The sequence below is a fragment of the Dendropsophus ebraccatus genome, chromosome 12, assembly GCF_027789765.1.
Source record: "Dendropsophus ebraccatus isolate aDenEbr1 chromosome 12, aDenEbr1.pat, whole genome shotgun sequence".
Taxonomy (NCBI): Eukaryota; Metazoa; Chordata; class Amphibia; order Anura; family Hylidae; genus Dendropsophus; species Dendropsophus ebraccatus.
The window spans coordinates 89,386,503-89,411,825 of NC_091465.1; the positions used below are offsets into that span (position 1 = coordinate 89,386,503).

The following is a 25,323-nucleotide window of genomic DNA, read 5'->3' on the forward strand; positions in this document are numbered from 1 at the left end:
TCCGGCCCCCCCACTCCTATGCGTAGTGACCTCCGGCCCCCCCACTCCTATGCGTAGTGACCTCCGGCCCCCCCACTCCTCCAGACCATTAGTGATGATACATCCTGCAGATTATTACACCATCGGCCCTATAGAGATTTACAGGACATTGCTCTCTCCTCTTTGTCTAGTGATATATTCACTGTAGACTAATGGTACGTTTACACCGACAGATTTATCTCACACATTCTAGAAGCCAAAGCCAGGAATGGATTTGAAAATAGGAGAAATTGTAGTCTTTCCTGAATGACCTTTTCTCTGTTTATAGTCTGTTTCTGGCTTTGGCTTCAATGATTTGTCAGATAAATCTGTCTGTGTAAAAACACTTTAAACAATAGATTTTAAGGGGGAATCTGAAAGCTCCAGCTAGCGGGGTGACATTACTGTGGAGAGGTTGCCATCGGGTGTCCCCGGGCAGAGCAGTCACTGCTAATAGCTTCTGGCTGGATGGGGTGTGCTGGCGCCATCTATTGGTGAGCAATGATAATTACATGAACCTCAAACTTGAAATCTATCCACTGGCTCAGTACACTGTGGGGAGCAGAGGCAGGCTGAGACTTCTAGTCCTACATTGCCTTACCTCCATGCATTACCTGTATGCTCTCCTTGTTCTGACATCTATATGACAGTAGTCTTAGGTTTTCCTTACCTGATGCAGACAATTATCATTGTATCTGGTAATGATCTGATCTACTCGCTGATCTCAGCCCCTTCACTCACTCACTGACAGTAAGCAGAGATCTCGGAAGGGGGAAGACATTGGAAGTTATGATAGCTTGTGTTTCATAGTCTGCTGTTAGTGCACTGAATATAGCGCCTCTTCCACTCTGCATGGGCCTCACAATGATATTTACCCCAGCTATGAGCCAGAGTAGATTTCTGGGGTAAATCAAATGCTCCACCCTCTGCCTTTTAAGCCCCAATTCCTTTCCTGAAACTCACATTGGCTGTAGCCCCCCAAGCACCCAAACATTGATTATACCCCCCCAACCGGGGTATCTCTCTTCCCTAAAACTCTGGCATTGGCTGTAACCCTCCCATACATCACCCCCACATTGGTTATAGCCCCCCCCCCCAGAGTGACTACCTTCCCTGACTGACACCCCCACATTGGTTATACCCCCCCCCCCCCCCAAGCCCTTCCAATACAGGGGGCAGTAGTTTGGTGCCAAAGTGTCCGGCTGGGAATTCCTCAGTTATTACTTTGGCTTTTTAGCGGAGGGGATGATGAAATTCCTAGAGACAAGAGGCCACAAGCAGATGCCACCCCCCCATGGCTGCGCCCCCTCCCCCTAGTGTCAGCCAGTACCTGCACCCTCCAGTGCTCGCAGATGCTGGGACTCAGCACTTGATCTTGGTCCTAAGGACTGAGCGCAGCTGCCTGTCCCCCCTTCCCCGCCAGCAGTGGGCAGAGGAGGATTTTGGATGTCTTTTCCCTATTAGGAGAGGCGGGTTCAGTGCTGACTTGTGTTCTGCACAGGAGACAGCTCTCTGCTTCCCTGCCTGAGCTCTCTGCTTCCCTGCCTGAGCTCTCTGCTTCCCTGCCTGAGCTCTCTGCTTCCCTGCCTTGCTTTCTCTCTTTCCTGGGGGTCCTTGGTTTGCAGCCTGACACCGGAGCCCTGGATGGATTGTAAGCCTTAGGGAGCTCTGTATGGAATTGCCCCTGACTCTTCTCCTGGTAAGTTCCCTTTCCTCCTCCTCTGGGTATGGGTTACGGGGGCAGCGCAGGCTTCAGGGGGTCTCCTATACATCCGGTCATCAGGAAATCTGGCCAGAAAGTCATCTGACCATCCGGGGGGCAGACGTTAGATGTTAAGCTCTTGGTGCAATAAGCTATTGTTCTTTTCTTCCTGACTTTACAGCCTGGAGCAGATGAGTCTCACATCCTTTCATGTTAACCCTATGATGACTGCTGGTGGGGTTACAATTGGGTTACCTGTGAACCCCCTCACTAAGACAAATCCCCCATCTAAAGTCTACTTTAGTGTTCCGACGCTTACCATGTACAGAGGTGCTCTTCAGTAAAGCGTGCGCTCATAAATATACCCCGTCCCTTTTAGAAGATCCTTTGTTACAGTGTAGCATATCTGCTTCCATAATAATATATATTTGTGGGGTCCGACCAGAACAGAACATTCCCCAAAAGGGGGTTTATTTGGAACCTCTATGGTGACCTGACTCATGTCGGCAAGTGAGCGCCCTACGGAGGGAGTCACATGACCTGTGCCATAAAACATATAGAACCCACCCCATGTAACCCCAAATTCACAATCTGCTTCTCCTTATTATTAAAGATTTAAATATCTCGCCCCCCCTAAAAGATGACCCTATTGATGGTCCATTGAGCATACTGCTCCCCTGCTGTTCACCAACATACGTAGTGCTGACGCCTGTACTAGAATGAGTCCACTGCTCCCTGAGATGCCGTATCCAGTCACCTGACCCTTCCCCCCATAACCCCCAACAGATTATATGACCCCCCAATTACTACCCCCATCTGCAATGCTCCCCACCTTATCTGTTAACAATGAACGAAGACCTCCCGGCCTCCAGAGGAGCTGAAAATGATGATCCCCTGAAAAGTGTTCTAGACTGACCCCTAATCCATAAGATAAAGGCATAATCTAATGACAAAGAATTAACGTTATTTTAAAACGACAGCTGTTAAATGACGGCCATCCGCAAAATTTCAACAGTGTGTGAACATAGCCTTTCTGTGTTTTCAATTCAATCCTGGTTTTGATTCAAAAATACTGTGTTTCACCATAGCCTAATACTGCCCTATATAGAAGAATAGAAGTACTATAATACTGTTCCCTATATACAGGAATATAACTACTATAATACTGCTTTTATATACAGTGATATAACTACTATAATACTGCTCCTATATACAAGAATAGAACTCCTATAATACTGCCCTATATACAAGAATATAACTACTATAATACTGTTCCTATATACAGGAATATAACTACTATAATACTGCCCTATATACAAGAATATAACTCCTATAATACTGCCCCCTATATACAAGAATATAACTCCTATAATACTGCCCTATATACAGGAATATAACTATAATAATACTGACCCCTATATACAGGAATATAACTACTATAGTACTGCTCCCTATATACAGGGATATAACTACTATAATACTGCTCCTATATACAGGAATATAACTACTATAATACTGCTCCTATATACAGGAATATAACTACTATAATACTGCTCATATATACAGGAATATACTACTATAATACTGCTCCTATATACAGGGATATACTACTATAACACTCCTATATACAGGGATATACCTACTATAATACTGCTCCTATATACAGGAATATAACTACTATAATACTGCTCCCTATATACGGGGATATAACTACTATAATACTGCTCCCTATATACAGGAATATACTACTATAATACTGCTCCTATATACAGGAATATAACTACTATAATACTGCTCCTATATACAGGAATATACTACTATAATACTGCTCCTATATACAGGGATATAACTACTATAATACTGCCCCTATATACAGGAATATTACTACTATAATACTGCTCCTATATACAGGGATATAACTACTATAATACTGCTCCTATATACAGGAATATAACTACTATAATACTGCTCCTATATACAGGGATATAACTACTATAATACTGCTCCTATATACAGGAATATAACTACTATAATACTGCTCCTATATACAGGAATATAACTACTATAATACTGCTCCTATATACAGGGATATAACTACTATAATACTGCCCCTATATACAGGGATATAACTACTATAATACTGCTCCCTATATACAGGAATATACTACTATAATACTGCTCCTATATACATGAATATAACTACTATAATACTGCTCCTATATACAGGAATATAACTACTATAATACTGCTCCTATATACAGGAATATAACTACTATAATACTGCCCCCTATATACAGGAATATAACTACTATAAGGCTATGTTCACACTGCGTAAAACAACAGCCGTAGAATTACGATTGTATGGGCTAGTCGTGACACTATGGCTGTTGTTTAATTTTGATTCCTAGCATGATTATAAACTGGATAAAACAGGTCATTTACATTAAATACTGCGCCCAGCCCGAGAAACCACTCAGAATTTTTTTTACATCAAAATCAAGTTTAATTCGGCAGGTATAAGTTTTACATTCGTGGCAGCATTGAAATCCACGGCCGTTGTTGCAGTATTACCGGCCGGAAGTAATTGACATGTTCATTTTTCACGGGGCCGTATAAACAACTGCCATTATCTGATACGTAGTGTGAATTCAACGGCCGTAGTTACATTGCATTGCATTTATTATAGGAACCTCAAAACAACGGCCGTAGTTTTGTGGCGTGGACAACGGCCGTTATTTTACGTAGTGTGAACATAGCCTAATACTGCTCCTATATACAGGAATATAACTACTATAATACTGTTCCTATATACAGGAATATAACTACTATAATACTGCTCCTATATACAGGGATATAACTACTATAATACTGCTCCCTATATACAGGGATATAACTACTATAATACTGCTCCTATATACAGGAATATACTACTATAATACTGCTCCTATATACAGGAATACAACTACTATAATACTGCTCCTATATACAGGAATATACTACTATAATACTGCTCCTATATACAGGAATATAACTACTATAATACTGCTCCTATATACAGGAATATACTACTATAATACTGCTCCTATATACAAGAATATAACTACTATAATACTGCTCCTATATACTGGAATATACTACTATAATACTGCTGCTATATACAGGAATATAACTACTATAATACTGCTCCTATATACAGGGATATAACTACTATAATACTGCCCCTATATACAGGGATATACTACTATAATACTGCTCCTATATATAGGAATATAACTACTATAATACTGCCCCCTATATACAGGAATATAACTACTATAATACTGCTCCTATATACAGGAATATATACTACTATAATACTGCTCCTATATACAGGGATATAACTACTATAATACTGCTCCTATATACAGGGATATAACTACTATAATACTGCCCCGTATATACAGGGATATAACTACTATAATACTGCTCCTATATACAGGAATATACTACTATAATACTGCTCCTATATACAGGAATATAACTACTATAATACTGCTCCTATATACAGGAATATAACTACTATAATACTGCTCCTATATACAGGGATATACTACTATAATACTGCCCCTATATACAGGGATATAACTACTATAATACTGCTCCTATATACAGGAATATAACTACTATAATACTGCTCCTATATACAGGAATATACTACTATAATACTGCTCCTATATACAAGGATATAACTACTATAATACTGCTCCTATATACAGGGATATACTACTATAATACTGCTCCTATATACAGGAATATAACTACTATAATACTGCTCCTATATACTGGAATATAACTACTATAATACTGCTCCTATATACTGGAATATAACTACTATACTACTGCCCCTATATACTGGAATATACTACTATAATACTGCTCCCTATATACAGGAATATAACTATTATAATACTGCTCCTATATACAGGAATATAACTACTATAATACTGCCTCCTATATACAGGAATATAACTACTATAATACTGCTCCTATATACAGGAATATAACTACTATAATACTGCTCCTATATACAGGAATATAACTACTATAATACTGCTCCTATATACAGGAATATAACTACTATAATACTGCTCCTATATACAGGAATATAACTACTATAATACTGCTCCCTATATACAGGAATATAACTACTATAATACTGCTCCTATATACAGGGATATACTACTATAATACTGCTCCTATATACAGGACTATACTACTATAATACTGCTCCTATATACAGGAATATAACTACTATAATACTGCTCCTATATACAGGAATATAACTACTATAATACTGCTCCTATATACAGGAATATAACTACTATAATACTGCTCCTATATACAGGAATATAACTACTATAATACTGCTCCTATATACAGGAATATAACTACTATAATACTGCTCCTATATACAGGGATATAACTACTATAATACTGCTCCTATATACAGGAATATAACTACTATAATACTGCTCCTATATACAGGGATATAACTACTATAATACTGCTCCTATATACAAGAATATAACTACTATAATACTGCTCCTATATACAGGGATATAACTACTATAATACTGCTCCTATATACAGGAATATAACTACTATAATACTGGTCCTATACAAGTGCTATCATGCTGCCCCTTGTGGCCATGTGAGTAGCTGCAGGCCTCTGTATTAGTATGTGATCTTTGCAGTTTCCTTTCTGTATAATGGGGGAGGTGACTTTGGGGTCTTTGGATCCTGGGAATGAGGTTGGGGTTTGAGGACGGCCGGGACGTGAGCTGCACATCTGTGTGTTGCGGAGCCTTTGGGGGTGTGCGGTGTGATGGGGGACATCCTGTCCGATCCCAGCAGAGAAGACAGGATTAGTGCAGCTAGTAGACAGGATGGAGGCTGCAGATGTCCCGGACGTTGTGTATTCTTCCCTCTGCTCGTCCACTGATGTGTTATATACAGGGGTAGAGAATGCTGCCCGGTGTTATATACAGAGGTGGAGAATGCTGCCCGGTGTTATATACAGAGGTGGAGAATGCTGCCCGGTGTTATATACAGAGGTGGAGAATGCTGCCCAGTGTTATATAGACAGGTGGAGAATGCTGCCCGGTGTTATATACAGAGGTGGAGAATGCTGCCCGGTGTTATATACAGAGGTGGAGAATGCTGCCCGGTGTTATATACAGAGGTGGAGAATGCTGCCCGGTGTTATATAGACAGGTGGAGAATGCTGCCCAGTGTTATATAGACAGGTGGAGAATGCTGCCCAGTGTTATATAGACAGGTGGAGAATGCTGCCCGGTGTTATATACAGAGGTGGAGAATGCTGCCCGGTGTTATATACAGAGGTGGAGAATGCTGCCCGGTGTTATATACAGGGGTAGAGAATGCTGCCCGGTGTTATATACAGAGGTGGAGAATGCTGCCCGGTGTTATATACAGAGGTGGAGAATGCTGCCCGGTGTTATATACAGAGGTGGAGAATGCTGCCCGGTGTTATATAGACAGGTGGAGAATGCTGCCCGGTGTTATATACAGAGGTGGAGAATGCTGCCCGGTGTTATATACAGGGGTAGAGAATGCTGCCCGGTGTTATATACAGGGGTAGAGAATGCTGCCCGGTGTTATATACAGGGGTAGAGAATGCTGCCCGGTGTTATATACAGAGGTGGAGAATGCTGCCCGGTGTTATATACAGAGGTGGAGAATGCTGCCCGGTGTTATATAGACAGGTAGAGAATGCTGCCCGGTGTTATTTAGACAGGTAGAGAATGCTGCCCGGTGTTATATAGACAGGTAGAGAATGCTGCCCGGTGTTATATAGACAGGTAGAGAATGCTGCCCGGTGTTATATAGACAGTTGGAGAATGCTGTCCGGTGTTATATAGACAGGTAGAGAATGCTGCCCGGTGTTATATAGACAGTTGGAGAATGCTGTCCGGTGTTATATAGACAGGTAGAGAATGCTGCCCGGTGTTATATAGACAGGTGGAGAATGCTGCCCGGTGTTATATACAGAGGTGGAGAATGCTGCCCGGTGTTATATAGACAGGTGGAGAATGCTGCCCGGTGTTATATACAGAGGTGGAGAATGCTGCCCGGTGTTATATACAGAGGTAGAGAATGCTGCCCGGTGTTATATACAGAGGTGGAGAATACTGCCCGGTGTTATATAGACAGGTGGAGAATGCTGCCCGGTGTTATATAGACAGGTGGAGAATGCTGCCCGGTGTTATATAGACAGGTGGAGAATGCTGCCCGGTGTTATATAGACAGGTGGAGAATGCTGCCCGGTGTTATATAGACAGGTGGAGAATGCTGCCCGGTGTTATATAGACAGGTGGAGAATGCTGCCCGGTGTTATATACAGAGGTGGAGAATGCTGCCCGGTGTTATATAGACAGTTGGAGAATGCTGTCCGGTGTTATATAGACAGTTGGAGAATGCTGCCCGGTGTTATATAGACAGATGGAGAATGCTGCCCGGTGTTATATAGACAGATGGAGAATGCTGCCCGGTGTTATATAGACAGGTGGAGAATGCTGCCCGGTGTTATATAGACAGATGGAGAATGCTGTCCGGTGTTATATAGACAGGTGGAGAATGCTGTCCGGTGTTATATACAGAGGTGGAGAATGCTGCCCGGTGTTATATACAGGGGTAGAGAATGCTGCCCGGTGTTATATACAGAGGTGGAGAATGCTGCCCGGTGTTATATACAGGGGTAGAGAATGCTGCCCGGTGTTATATAGACAGGTGGAGAATGCTGCCCGGTGTTATATAGACAGGTGGAGAATGCTGTCCGGTGTTATATAGACAGGTAGAGAATGCTGCCCGGTGTTATATAGACAGTTGGAGAATGCTGCCCGGTGTTATATAGACAGATGGAGAATGCTGTCCGGTGTTATATAGACAGGTGGAGAATGCTGTCCGGTGTTATATACAGAGGTGGAGAACGGGTGGGGGTGGGGGGGGGATCCGTGCCGCGATCCGCACTTGGACATGGCCTATTTTTTCGTGGTGCGGGTCGCTACGCGGATCATGTGAATGGCTGCATTCACTTCAATGGGCCCTAAAATTGTCCGTGGTTGTGCATCTGCGACCACGGACAATTTCACAGGACGTGTGAATAAGGCCTTACAGTAAAGAATCTATAGAGAGCTCCACAGTGTCCCTGCTCTTACAGTAAAGAATCTATAGAGAGCTCCACAGTGTCCCTGCTCTTACAGTAAAGAATCTATAGAGAGCTCCACAGTGTCCCTGCTCTTACAGTAAAGAATCTATAGAGAGCTCCACAGTGTCCCTGCTCTTACAGTAAAGAATCTATAGAGAGCTCCATAGTGTCCCTGCTCTTACAGTAAGGAATCTATAGAGCTCTACAGTGTCACTGCACTACAGTAAAGAATCTATAGAGAGCTCCACAGTGTCCCTGCTCTTACAGTAAAGAATCTATAGAGAGCTCCATAGTGTCCCTGCTCTTACAGTAAAGAATCTATAGAGAGCTCCACAGTGTCCCTGCTCTTAGAGTAAAGAATCTATGGACCGCTCCATGGTGTCACAGCTCTTACAGTAAAGAATCTATAGACCGCTCCATGGTTTCCCTGCTCTTACAGTAAAGAATCTATAGACCGCTCTATGGTGTCACAGCTCTTACAGTAAAGAATCTATAGACCGCTCCATGGTGTCACAGCTCTTACAGTAAAGAATCTATAGACCGCTCCATGGTGTCACAGCTCTTACAGTAAAGAATCTATAGAGAGCTCCATGGTGTCACAGCTCTTACAGTAAAGAATCTATAGAGAGCTCCATGGTGTCACAGCTCTTACAGTAAAGAATCTTAAGAGACTGTCCTCTTCCTGCATCCTGTCAGTTGCCTAACACTGGTCTCTACAGCTTAGGCTGCAGTATGGAGGATGATGGGGATGTCCTGGGACTATGGAGGATGATGGGGATGTCCTGGGACTATGGAGGATGATGAGGATGTCCTGGGACTATGGAGGATGATGGGGATGTCCTGGGACTATGGAGGATGATGGGGATGTCCTGGGACTATGGAGGATGATGGGGATGTCCTGGGACTATGGAGGATGATGGGGATGTCCTGGGACTATGGAGGATGATGGGGATGTCCTGGGACTATGGAGGATGATGGGGATGCCCTGGACTATGGAGGATGATGGGAATGTTCTTGACTATAGAGGATGATGGGGATGTCCTGGGACTATGGAGGATGATGGGGATGTCCTGGGACTATGGAGGATGATGGGGATGTCCTGGGACTATGGAGGATGATGGGGATGTCCTGGGACTATGGAGGATGATGGGGATGTCCTGGGACTATGGAGGATGATGGGGATGCCCTGGACTATGGAGGATGATGGGGATGCCCTGGACTATGGAGGATGATGAGGATGTCCTGGAGTATGGAGGATGATGAGGATGTCCTGGAGTATGGAGGATGATGGGGATGTCCTGGAGTATGGAGGATGATGGGGATGTTCTTGACTATGGAGGATGATGAGGATGTCCTGGAGTATGGAGGATGATGGGAATGTCCTGGAGTATGGAGGATGATGGGGATGTCCTTGACTATGGAGGATGATGGGGATGTCCTGGAGTATGGAGGATGATGGGGATGTCCTGGAGTATGGAGGATGATGGGAATGTCCTGGACTATGGAGGATGATGGGAATGTCCTGGACTATGGAGGATGATGGGAATGTTCTTGACTATAGAGGATGATGGGGATGTCCTGGGACTATGGAGGATGATGGGGATGTCCTGGGACTATGGAGGATGATGGGGATGCCCTGGACTATGGAGGATGATGGGGATGCCCTGGACTATGGAGGATGATGAGGATGTCCTGGAGTATGGAGGATGATGGGGATGTCCTGGAGTATGGAGGATGATGGGGATGTTCTTGACTATGGAGGATGATGAGGATGTCCTGGAGTATGGAGGATGATGGGAATGTCCTGGAGTATGGAGGATGATGGGGATGTCCTTGACTATGGAGGATGATGGGGATGTCCTGGAGTATGGAGGATGATGGGGATGTCCTGGAGTATGGAGGATGATGGGAATGTCCTGGACTATGGAGGATGATGGGAATGTCCTGGAGTATGGAGGATGATGGGAATGTCCTGGAGTATGGAGGATGATGGGGATGTCCTGGAGTATGGAGCCTGGTTGCGCTGCAGACACTGAGGGGTTAAGTGAGTGCGGTTTATGGGCTGAGGAGAGGTTGCGCTTGTAGATGATGAGATATCAGGCGCTTTATGTGCAGCCAAAGTGAATTCCAGCCCGGAGGCTGCGGGACATTCCTGTACTGAGGGTGAGACGGCTGGACTCCAATGTGAAGGTGAGGAGGGGCCCCAGGGGCCACACATACCAGGGCCACAACTGCCCCACATACTTAGGGCCACACATACCAGGGCCACAACTGCCCCACATACTTAGGGCCACACATACCGGGGGCCACCACTGCCCCTCGTACTAGGGGCCACACATACCAGGGTCACAACTGCCCCACATACTGAGGGCCACCTATACCGGGGGCCACCACTGCCCCACATACTGAGGGCCACACAAACTGGGGGCCACCACTGCCCCACATACTGAGGGACACACAAACTGGGGGCCACCACTGCCCCACATACTGAGGGCCACACAAACTGGGGGCTACCACTGTCCCACATACTGAGGGCCACACATACCAGGGTCACAACTGCCCCACATACTTAGGGCCACACATACCAGGGCCACAACTGCCCCACATACTGAGGGCCACCTATACCGGGGGCCACCACTGCCCCACATACTGAGGGCCACACAAACTGGGGGCCACCACTGCCCCACATACTGAGGGCCACACAAACTGGGGGCCACCACTGCCCCACATACTGAGGGACACACAAACTGGGGGCCACCACTGCCCCACATACTGAGGGCCACACAAACTGGGGGCTACCACTGCCCCACATACTGAGGGCCACACATACCAGGGTCACAACTGCCCCACATACTGAGGGCCACCTATACCGGGGGCCACCACTGCCCCACATACTGAGGGCCACACATACTGGGGGCCACCACTGCCCCACATACTGAGGGCCACACAAACTGGGGGCCACACAAACTGGGGGCCACCACTGCCCCACATACTGAGGGCCACACAAACTGGGGGCCACCACTGCCCCACATACTGAGGGCCACACATACTGGGGGCCACTACTGCCCACATACTGAGGGTCACACAAACTGGGGGCCACCACTGCCCCACATACTGAGGGCCACACATACCAGGGCCACCACTGCCCCACATACTGAGGGCCACACATACCAGGGCCACCACTGCCCCACATACCGAGGGCCACCTATACCGGGGGCCACCACTGCCCCACATACTGAGGGCCACACAAACTGGGGGCCACCACTGCCCACATACTGAGGGCCACACATACCAGGGCCACCACTGCCCCACATACTGAGGGCCACACATACCAGGGCCACCACTGCCCACATACTGAGGGCCACACATACCAGGGCCACCACTGCCCCACATACTGAGGGCCACACATACCAGGGCCACCACTGCCCCACATACTGAGGGCCACACATACCAGGGCCACCACTGCCCCACATACTGAGGGCCACCTATACCGGGGGCCACCACTGCCCCAGATACTGAGGGCCATACATACCAGGGCCACCACTGCCCACATACTGAGGGCCACACATACCAGGGCCACCACTGCCCCACATACTGAGGGCCACCTATACCGGGGGCCACCACTGCCCCACATACTGAGGGCCACACAAACTGGGGGCCACCTATAGCAGAGCCACCACTGCCCCACATACTAGGGACCACACATACCGAGGGCCACCACTGCCTCACATCTGTTCTCAGCTCCTCATAGATTTCATAGACAATTACAGGAAAAGTCGGAGCCTGGAGACAGTAGAGTGCAAGCTCTTCTGCAACATGTCCAGTACATGGGACAGCTCCTGTATATAGTGATATGGAGCATGCTGGTATAACCTGGGTATCTCCTGTATATAATTATACAGGAGACCCCCTAGGTTATACCAGCTGTACATATATAATTATATGCACTATATACCCAGGTTATACCAGCTGTACATATATAATTATATACAGTATATACCCAGGTTATACCAGCTGTACATATATATTATATACAGGAGATACTAAGGTTATACCATCTGTACATATATAATTATATACAGGAGACCCCCAGGTTATACCAGCTGTACATATATCATTATATACCGTATATACCCAGTTTATACCAGTTGTACATATATAATTATATACAGGAGATACCCAGGCTATACCAGCTGTACATATATCATTATATACAGTATATACCCAGGTTATACCAGCTGTACATATATAATTATATACAGTATATACCCAGGTTATAGCAGCTGTACATATATAATTATATACAGTATATACCCAGGTTATACCAGCTGTACATATATAATTATATACAGTATATACCCAGGTTATACCAGCTGTACATATATAATTATATACAGTATATACCCAGGTTATACCAGTTGTACATATATAATTATATACAGTATATACCCAGGTTATACCAGCTGTACATATATAATTATATACAGTATATACCCAGGTTATACCAGCTGTACATATATAATTATATACAGGAGATACCCAGGTTATACCAGCTGTACATACAGTATATAATTATATACAGTATATACCCAGGATATACCAGCTGTACATATATCATTATATACAGGAGATACCCAGGTTATACCAGCTGTACATATATCATTATATACAGTATACACAGGTTATACCAGCTGTACATATATCATTATATACAGGAGACCCCCTAGGTTATACCAGCTGTACATATATAATTATATACAGGAGATACCCAGGTTATACCAGTTGTACATATATAATAATATACAGGAGATCCCCAGGTTATACCAGCTGTACATATATAATTATATACAGTATATACCCAGGTTATATCTACAGCTGGTATAACCTGGGGATCTCCTGTATATTATTATATATGTACAACTGGTATAACCTGGGTATCTCCTGTATATAATTATATATGTACAGCTGGTATAACCTAGGGGGTCTCCTGTATATAATGATATATGTACAGCTGGTATAACCTGTGTATATACTGTATATAATGATATATGTACAGCTGGTATAACCTGGGTATCTCCTGTATATAGTGATATATGTACAGCTGGTATATCCTGGGTATATACTGTATATAATTATATACTGTATGTACAGCTGGTATAACCTGGGTATCTCCTGTATATAATGATATATGTACAGCTGGTATAACCTGGGTATATACTGTATATAATTATATATGTACAACTGGTATAACCTGGGTATATACTGTATATAATTATATATGTACAGCTGGTATAACCTGGGGATCTCCTGTATATACTTATATACATATGTACAGCTGGTATAACCTGGGGATCTCCTGTATATACTTATATACATATGTACAGCTGATATAACCTGGGGATCTCCTGTATATAATGATATATGTACAGCTGGTATAACCTGTGTATATACTGTATATAATGTTATATGTACAGCTGGTATAACCTGGGTATATAGTGTATATAATTATATATGTACAGCTGGTATAACCTGTGTATATACTGTATATAATTATATATGTACAGCTGGTATAACCTGGGGGTCTCCTGTATATAATTATATATGTACAGCTGCTATAACCTGGGTACACACTGTATATAATTATATATGTACAGCTGGTATAACCTGGGTATATACTGTATATAATTATATATGTACAGCTGGTATAACCTGGGGATCTCCTGTATATAATTATATATGTACAGCTGGTATAACCTGGGTATATACTGTATATAATTATATATGTACGGCTGCTATAACCTGGGTATCTCCAGTATATAATTATATATGTACAGTTGGTATAACCTGGGGGTCTTCTGTATATAATTATATATGTACAGCTGGTATAACCTGGGGATCTCCTGTATATAATGATATATTTACAGCTGCTGTAAGCATTATATATGGCATGATGACATTCAGTCATGGCCCTATGCATTAGGTGCTCATACCAAGCACAGTCTCGTGCTCCCAGCGTCAGGCTGTCCGTTCCTGTTATGCACTGGAGTGCACAGAACACTTTCAGGTCACTTGGGGTCAGTGGTTTTGGCAGATGTTTTACTTCCTACAACAGCTTAACTTTATAGAAAGATGACATGAGGTATGGCACAGAAATAAAAGAAGAGCGACCTCTGCTGCACAGTGCCCTAACAAGGGATGGATATGTAAAATGACTATAATCCTGCTTCTATATACAAGAATATACCTACAATAATACTGCTCCTATATACAGGAATATAACTACTATAATACTGCTCCTATATACAGGGATATAACTACTATAATACTGCTCCTATATACAGGAATATAACTACTATAATACTGCTCCTATATACAGGAATATACCTACAATAATACTGCTCCTATATACAGGAATATAACTACTATAATACTGCTCCTATATACAGGGATATAACTACTATAATACTGCTCCTATATACAGGGATATACTACTATAATACTGCTCCTATATACAGGAATATAACTACTATAATACTGCTCCTATATACAGGGATATACTACTATAATACTGCTCCTATATACAGGAATATAACTACTATAATACTGCTCCTATATACAGGAATATAACTACTATAATACTGCTCCTATATACAGGAATATAACTACTATAATACTGCTCCTATATACAGGAATATAACTACTATAATACTGCTCCTATATACAGGAATATAACTACTATAATACTGCTCCTATATACAGGAATATAACTACTATAATACTGCCCCTATATACAGGAATATAACTACTATAATACTGCTCCTATATACAGGAATATAACTACTATAATGAACAAGGATCAAGAAACAGAGTCTCGCACTCACCGGACTGAAGATGCAAGTGGTTTATTTCCGATACATCAGAGTAGGCTAGGCGGGGAGAGGGGAGATGGTGAAGCAGGTGTGTTCAGCAGGAGCAACAAAATGTTTCACGCCTACAGAGGCGCTTCGTCGGGCTAGGAACGCCCTGTAAGTGCTGGGGAGGTGCTTAAATAGCAATGCAGGTAACAATAAAGTTGTTGAAAGACAATCAATAAAGTTGTTACAAAGGACAAGAAAAAAAAAAAAAGAAAAAAAAAAAAAAAAACCATCAATAAAGTTGTTACAAAAGACAAGAATAAAAAACCTACAACAAAAGCAAATAGACATAGCGGTCAGTTATAACAAAGTATTTAGATCGTTCCTCTCGTTCAGGCCACTTGGCCCGGTAGCATCTAAGCGTAGAATCCATCGGGTTTCTCGCTTGAGGAGAAGTTTTAGTCTATCCTCTCCATTGCTGGGGGGATCTATACGTTCTAGACCTATGAACCGTAATGACTTAGTGTCACTATTATGAGCAGTACGTATATGATCGATCAACCTGGGGACACCCTTGCCCGTGCGGACAGAATACTGATGTTCTTTAAAACGTGTCCACAATGGACGTTTAGTTTTACCGACATAGTATCTGCCGCAAGGGCAAAGGATGGCATAGACGACGTGGGTCGTTCTGCAGGTTATAAAGTCGCGGACAAAACACTCTCTGCCTCCAAGGTTGACATAGGCTTTGTTCAATAATTGGGGGCAGTAATGACAAGTGCCACATCGCTTGTTGCCTTCCGGCAGGTTGCGATCTAGCCAGTTCCTATTCGGAGTGGCGCGATTCTCAGTCAGGGAGTCGGCTATGGTGATGTTCTTTCTGAAAGTGATAAGTGGCTTCCGGTCAACTACCTCTCTAAGGTCACTATCATGCTGTAACAAAAACCAGTGTCTTTTAATAATGTTGGTCACCATATCATTTTGGTTGCTGTTCTGTAGCGCAAAAGTGAATCTTTTATTGCTAGGGTCGAAGACCTTCTTGGATTGTCTGTGGGATTTATCAGACAAGAGGGAGGTTCTGGGAAGAGTATTAGCCCTAGCGTGTGCCTCTTCTAGGAGGTGAGCTGGATAGCCTCTATTGAGCAAGCGGGCCTTGAGGTTGGTAGCTTGCAGCTGAAAACCTTCTTCAGTACTGTTGATGCGTTTCAAACGCAGCATCTGACTGAAGGGTATTGACCTTTTAGTCTGCAAAGGATGGGAGCTGTTAAAATGTAACAAAGAATTTACGGCAGTTTTTTTACGGAAAACAGTGGTAGTAAGACCCTGGGGCGAGGCTTCAACTAAAACGTCAAGGAACTCAAGTGTATGGCCTCCAAAACAAAATGTAAAAAACATATTACGTGAGTTGTGATCATTCAGAAAAGAAACAAAACCCTGAAATTCCTCTTTGGTGCCATTCCAAACAACAAAAATATCGTCCACATAACGGTGGAAAGAAACGATACCCGTGATGTAAGGATTGCATGGAGCAAAAACTAAATCCATTTCCAGTTGTGCCAGAAAGAGATTGGCATACGTACAGGAGACCGGCGTGCCCATAGCGGTGCCGGTCTCCTGACGGTACCAATCTCCTCTGTAGGTAAAACAGTTGTTCCTCAACACAAATAACAAAGCGTCCCGTACAAAATTACGAAAGTTTAAAGGCTTGTCAAGGCGACCGAGGATGCAATCGACAGCCTCCACACCCGCATCATGGGGGATGCGGGTGTAGAGGCTCTCTACATCCACGGAGGCCAAGGCGAACTCGGGTTGCCAGTGGACATCGGCCAAAACCTGCAGGAAACTATTAGTATCTTTGAGATATGTGACAAAACATTGCAAAATAGGGCGAAGTGCCCAATCTAAGTACTGTGAGAGACCCTCGGTCACTGAGCCGACCGCCGAGATGATGGGACGACCCGGCGGGCGGCTCAGCGACTTATGGATCTTGGGGAGCAGATACCATTTGGGGGAACGGGGGGACTCAGGGATGAGCCGCTCGGCCGTTTTACGGTCTATGGCACCAGTCTGCACATGGGTGTGCAGCAGGGAGCGCAGCTGCTCCTTGATCGAGACTGTGGGGTCTCTACTCAGTCTGCTATAAGTAGTAGTGTCCTGCAATTGTCGTGTTGCCTCTAGATGGTAATCTTCCTGGGTCATTATGACGGCAGCGCCGCCTTTGTCCGCACGGCGGACCAACAAATCGGGCCTGGATTTAAGCCACTTCAAGGCTCGATGTTCACGGTCTGTCAAGTTGGAGGAAGGTGCCGGGTAGGAGAGTGCCTTGACATCTCTCAGGACAGCCTTGTGGAACAAATCCAATGGGCTCCCTGGGGTAACTTGGGGCGAAAAAGTGGAGGGGTTTCCCCCAGTAAAAGGGGTATCTGTGGATACCAAGACAGGGGTCATATCAACTTCAGTGGTACTGTTCGCCATGGAAATGAGGTCTGCAAGGCATCCTTGTTCACGGGTATCGAAGGTGGTTGGAGGAAAAAACCCCAGTGGACCGATGTGGTACTGTATATCAGAGACGCTGCTGGTGGGGTTTGTTTTTTTCTGCGTGGCGAAGAATTTATGGAGGTTCATCTTGCGTATTGCTTTATGTAAATCGCCTTCGAAGGTTGTGATGGAAAATTTTTCATTTATGCCATAATTAAGTCCTTTGTTGAGCAAAGAATCGCATCCGTCCGGGAGGGTGACGTTTGTCAAATTGACCACCATTGGAGGGTCTACTATCGCCGCCATGAGACCTGTTTTCTCTTCAGTGGGCCCCGATTGGGGCCGTCTCCTCTTCTTCCCACCCCTGCGGGTCGGCCGCCTAAAGGGGCTGACGTTTGGGGATAATTCGGCCCACTGTCAGACTGACTGGACTCGGAATCAGTTGTCCAGAAATCAGGTGTTCTCCTGGTCGATTTAGGCTTCTTTCTGCCTTTTGTGTTCCAGTCAAAAATTCTCCCCTGGTCATAATCGGCTTTATCTCTCACGAACTTTTCCCTTTTCCGATCTTTAATGTCTGTTTGAAGAGTAACTAAACGCTTCTCTAGCTTATTCAGAAAAACCGTAGACTCGTTATCGGGGAGTCCTGTCCGGTATTCCGTTTTGCTTTTTAGTAACTCTGTGGTGATCCGTTCATATTCGATTTGGCTTTTTTTCAGCACGATTTTAGTGAGGTTTAGAGCGTGCAGATGATGCGCCTCTTGCCATTCTCTCAAAAACGCCTCGTCGTCCTGGTATTGGGAAGGCGACTTGTAAGTGCGGAGTCCACGAGGGACTCGATTACTTTCCACGTAAGACTGCAGGGAGTTCACAGTCCAGAAAGACTTGATTTCCTTTTCAGCTAAGGAACTGATCCGGTTTTCCAAGGACTTAAGTCCAATGACCTGCACCTCCTCCTTGCTGTTACAGGAGGTGAAGAACACACCTGCACCCACTCTCCCTGCGCTTAAAGCCTCTGTAGGTGCTGAAGCTCCTATGTCCATGCTGGGGTCCTGGTGTCCATCTGGTTGTGCCTGGGTCGGTGGAGGAAAAGACATAATGGTATACGTATGGTGAGAGTTCCGGCCGGCACTAACTACAAGGTACACCCAATGTGGGAAACCCGGGACTGGAGTATATAGCACACAGACTGTATCCAAACCGTGGAGCGGCGGTGCAGAGACAAAAAAGGCAGGATAAATGAACAAGGATCAAGAAACAGAGTCTCGCACTCACCGGACTGAAGATGCAAGTGGTTTATTTCCGATACATCAGAGTAGGCTAGGCGGGGAGAGGGGAGATGGTGAAGCAGGTGTGTTCAGCAGGAGCAACAAAATGTTTCACGCCTACAGAGGCGCTTCGTCGGGCTAGGAACGCCCTGTAAGTGCTGGGGAGGTGCTTAAATAGCAATGCAGGTAACAATAAAGTTGTTGAAAGACAATCAATAAAGTTGTTACAAAGGACAAGAAAAAAAAAAAAAAAAAAAAAAAAACCATCAATAAAGTTGTTACAAAAGACCGTCTCGGCGGTCGGCTCAGTGACCGAGGGTCTCTCACAGTACTTAGATTGGGCACTTCGCCCTATTTTGCAATGTTTTGTCACATATCTCAAAGATACTAATAGTTTCCTGCAGGTTTTGGCCGATGTCCACTGGCAACCCGAGTTCGCCTTGGCCTCCGTGGATGTAGAGAGCCTCTACACCCGCATCCCCCATGATGCGGGTGTGGAGGCTGTCGATTGCATCCTCGGTCGCCTTGACAAGCCTTTAAACTTTCGTAATTTTGTACGGGACGCTTTGTTATTTGTGTTGAGGAACAACTGTTTTACCTACAGAGGAGATTGGTACCGTCAGGAGACCGGCACCGCTATGGGCACGCCGGTCTCCTGTACGTATGCCAATCTCTTTCTGGCACAACTGGAAATGGATTTAGTTTTTGCTCCATGCAATCCTTACATCACGGGTATCGTTTCTTTCCACCGTTATGTGGACGATATTTTTGTTGTTTGGAATGGCACCAAAGAGGAATTTCAGGGTTTTGTTTCTTTTCTGAATGATCACAACTCACGTAATATGTTTTTTACATTTTGTTTTGGAGGCCATACACTTGAGTTCCTTGACGTTTTAGTTGAAGCCTCGCCCCAGGGTCTTACTACCACTGTTTTCCGTAAAAAAACTGCCGTAAATTCTTTGTTACATTTTAACAGCTCCCATCCTTTGCAGACTAAAAGGTCAATACCCTTCAGTCAGATGCTGCGTTTGAAACGCATCAACAGTACTGAAGAAGGTTTTCAGCTGCAAGCTACCAACCTCAAGGCCCGCTTGCTCAATAGAGGCTATCCAGCTCACCTCCTAGAAGAGGCACACGCTAGGGCTAATACTCTCCCCAGAACCTCCCTCTTGTCTGATAAATCCCACAGACAATCCAAGAAGGTCTTCGACCCTAGCAATAAAAGATTCACTTTTGCGCTACAGAACAGCAACCAAAATGATATGGTGACCAACATTATTAAAAGACATTGGTTTTTGTTACAGCATGATAGTGACCTTAGAGAGGTAGTTGACCGGAAGCCACTTATCACTTTCAGAAAGAACATCACCATAGCCGACTCCCTGACTGAGAATCGCGCCACTCCGAATAGGAACTGGCTAGATCGCAACCTGCCGGAAGGCAACAAGCGATGTGGCACTTGTCATTACTGCCCCCAATTATTGAACAAAGCCTATGTCAACCTTGGAGGCAGAGAGTGTTTTGTCCGCGACTTTATAACCTGCAGAACGACCCACGTCGTCTATGCCATCCTTTGCCCTTGCGGCAGATACTATGTCGGTAAAACTAAACGTCCGTTGTGGACACGTTTTAAAGAACATCAGTATTCTGTCCGCACGGGCAAGGGTGTCCCCAGGTTGATCGATCATATACGTACTGCTCATAATAGTGACACTAAGTCATTACGGTTCATAGGTCTAGAACGTATAGATCCCCCCAGCAATGGAGAGGATAGACTAAAACTTCTCCTCAAGCGAGAAACCCGATGGATTCTACGCTTAGATGCTACCGGGCCAAGTGGCCTGAACGAGAGGAACGATCTAAATACTTTGTTATAACTGACCGCTATGTCTATTTGCTTTTGTTGTAGGTTTTTTTTCTTGTCTTTTGTAACAACTTTATTGATGGTTTTTTTTTTTTTTTTTTTTTTTTTCTTGTCCTTTGTAACAACTTTATTGATTGTCTTTCAACAACTTTATTGTTACCTGCATTGCTATTTAAGCACCTCCCCAGCACTTACAGGGCGTTCCTAGCCCGACGAAGCGCCTCTGTAGGCGTGAAACATTTTGTTGCTCCTGCTGAACACACCTGCTTCACCATCTCCCCTCTCCCCGCCTAGCCTACTCTGATGTATCGGAAATAAACCACTTGCATCTTCAGTCCGGTGAGTGCGAGACTCTGTTTCTTGATCCTTGTTCATTTATCCTGCCTTTTTTGTCTCTGCACCGCCGCTCCACGGTTTGGATACAGTCTGTGTGCTATATACTCCAGTCCCGGGTTTCCCACATTGGGTGTACCTTGTAGTTAGTGCCGGCCGGAACTCTCACCATACGTATAACTACTATAATACTGCTCCTATATACAGGAATATAACTACTATAATACTGCTCCTATATACAAGAATATACTACTATAATACTGCTCCTATATACAGGAATATAACTACTATAATACTGCTCCCTATATACAGGAATATACTACTATAATACTACTCCTATATACAGGAATATAACTACTATAATACTGCTCCTATATACAGGAATATAACTACTATAATACTGCTCCTATATACAGGAATATATTACTATAATACTGCTCCTATATACAGGAATATATTACTATAATACTGCCTCCTATATACAGGGATATACTAGTATAATACTGCTCCCTATATACAGGGATATAACTACTATAATACTGCTCCTATATACAGGAATATACTACTATAATACAGCTCCTATATACAGGAATATAACTACTATAATACTGCTCCTATATACAGAAATATAACTACTATAATACAGCTCCTATATACAGGAATATAACTACTATAATACTGCTCCTATATACAGGAATATAACTACTATAATACTGCTCCTATATACAGGAATATACTACTATAATACAGCTCCTATATACAGGAATATAACTACTATAATACTGCTCCTATATACAGGAATATATTACTATAATACTGCTCCTATATACAGGAATATATTACTATAATACTGCCTCCTATATACAGGGATATACTAGTATAATACTGCTCCCTATATACAGGGATATAACTACTATAATACTGCTCCTATATACAGGAATATACTACTATAATACAGCTCCTATATACAGGAATATAACTACTATAATACTGCTCCTATATACAGAAATATAACTACTATAATACAGCTCCTATATACAGGAATATAACTACTATAATACTGCTCCTATATACAGGAATATAACTACTATAATACTGCTCCTATATACAGGAATATACTACTATAATACAGCTCCTATATACAGGAATATAACTACTATAATACTGGTCCTATATACAGAAATATAACTACTATAATACAGCTCCTATATACAGGAATATAACTACTATAATACTGCTCCTATATACAGAAATATAACTACTATAATACAGCTCCTATATACAGAAATATAACTACTTTAATACTGCTCCTATATACAGGAATATAACTACTATAATACTGCTCCTATATACAGGAATATAACTACTATAATACTGCTCCTATATACAGGAATATATTACTATAATACTGCTCCTATATACAGGAATATAACTACTATAATACTGCCCCCTATATACAGGGATATAACTACTATAATACTGCTCCTATATACAGGAATATAACTACTATAATACTGCTCCTATATACAGGAATATACTACTATAATACAGCTCCTATATACAGGAATATAACTACTATAATACTGCTCCTATATACAGAAATATAACTACTATAATACTGCTCCTATATACAGGAATATAACTACTATAATACTGCTCCTATATACAGGGATATAACTACTATAATACTGCTCCTATATACAAGAATATACTACTATAATACTGCTCCCTATATACAGGGATATACTACTATAATACTGCTCCTATATACAGGGATATACTACTATAATACTGCTCCTATATACAGGAATATAACTACTATAATACTGCCCCCTATATACAGGAATATAACTACTATAATACTGCTCCCTATATACAGGAATATACTACTATATACTGCTCCTATATACAGGAACATAACTACTATAATACTGCTCCTATATACAGGAACATAACTACTATATACTGCTCCTATATACAGGAACATAACTACTATAATACTGCCCCTATATACAGGAATATAACTGCTATAATACTGCTCCTATATACAGGGATATAACTACTATAATACTGCTCCTATATACAGGAATATAACTACTATAATACTGATCCTATATACAGGAATATACTACTATAATACTGCCCCTATACAGGGATATACTACTATAATACTCCCTCCTATATACAGGAATATACTACTATAATACTGCCCCCTATATACAGGAATATAACTACTATAATATGTGCACAAGCCAAAAAGACAGAAATGGCTGCACATCGCACCCATGGCTGACACGAAAGCTTATTCAGCTACACTTAAAACCAACATCAGAAGTTAGTATATAATTTGGCCAAACCATATTGCCTCATGTACCACGTGCAGGTCTTCTGATACACATGAGTCCCTAACCAAACCTCATCACTGTGCCGGTCAGCGACCACTATCCCCGCAAAACGTGCGCAAGCAGAGAAGAGGGGCCACGGAATGGCCCTGCAACCCCATTGTCACAGGACCAGACCCAAAAGGGCACCCCAAACCCCGTAGGCGCCACCGGCGGAAAAAGTGGACGCCAAGCAACACAAGTGTGAACAAGCTCTTACCTCTCTCCATTCCTCTGCAGGTAGAATGGGAGAATACTAGGAGATCCTCCCCTTATGTACACAGGTGCTTCCTGCTAATTTGGATCACATGGATCTTACACAGCACGAGTGCTAGCCACAATGAAAAAAGGGACATAAGGGGAGGATCTCCTAGTATTCTCCCATTCTACCTGCAGAGGAATGGAGAGAGGTAAGAGCTTGTTCACACTTGTGTTGCTTGGCTTCCACTTTTTTCGCCGGTGGCGCCTGCGGGGTTTGGGGGGGCCCTTTAGGGTCTGGTCCTGTGACAATGGGGTTGCAGGGACATTCCGTGGCCCCCCTTCTCTGCTTGCGCACGTTTTGCGGGGATTGTGGTCGCTGACCGGCACAGTGATGTTTTTTGGTTAGGGACTCATGTGTATCAGAAGACCTGCACGTGGTACATGAGGCAATATGGTTTGGCCAAATTATATACTAACTTCTGATGTTGGTTTTAAGTGTAGCTGAATAAGCTTTCGTGTCAGCCATGGGTGCGATGTGCAGCCATTTCTGTCTTTTTGGCTTGTGCATATAACTACTATAATACTGCCCCTATATACAGGAATATAACTACTATAATACTGCTCCTATGTACAGGAATATAACTACTATAATACTGCTCCTATATACAGGAATATAACTACTATAATACTGCTCCTATATACAGGAATATAACTACTATAATACTGCTCCTATATACAGGGATATAACTACTATAATACTGCTCCTATATACAAGAATATAACTACTATAATATTGCTCCTATATACAGGAATATACTACTATAATACTGCTCCTATATACAAGAATATAACTACTATAATACTGTTCCTATATACAGGAATATAACTACTATAATACTGCCCCCTATATACAGGAATATAACTACTATAATACTGCTCCTATATACAGGGATATAACTACTATAATACTGCTCCTATATACAGGAATATAACTACTATAATACTGCCCCCTATATACAG

General features: G+C 43.1%; 1 protein-coding gene across 1 annotated transcript in view; it reads left to right on the top strand.

Moving 5' to 3' along the window:
• Positions 1 to 1,368: 1,368 nt before the first annotated feature.
• NBL1 (NBL1, DAN family BMP antagonist) overlaps positions 1,369 to 25,323 on the top strand; it is a 32,299-nt gene continuing 8,344 nt past the window's right edge. The window contains exon 1 of the mRNA XM_069946960.1: positions 1,369 to 1,717. The gene's annotated coding sequence lies outside the window, so the exon portion shown is untranslated. The remainder of the gene's footprint in view (positions 1,718 to 25,323) is intronic.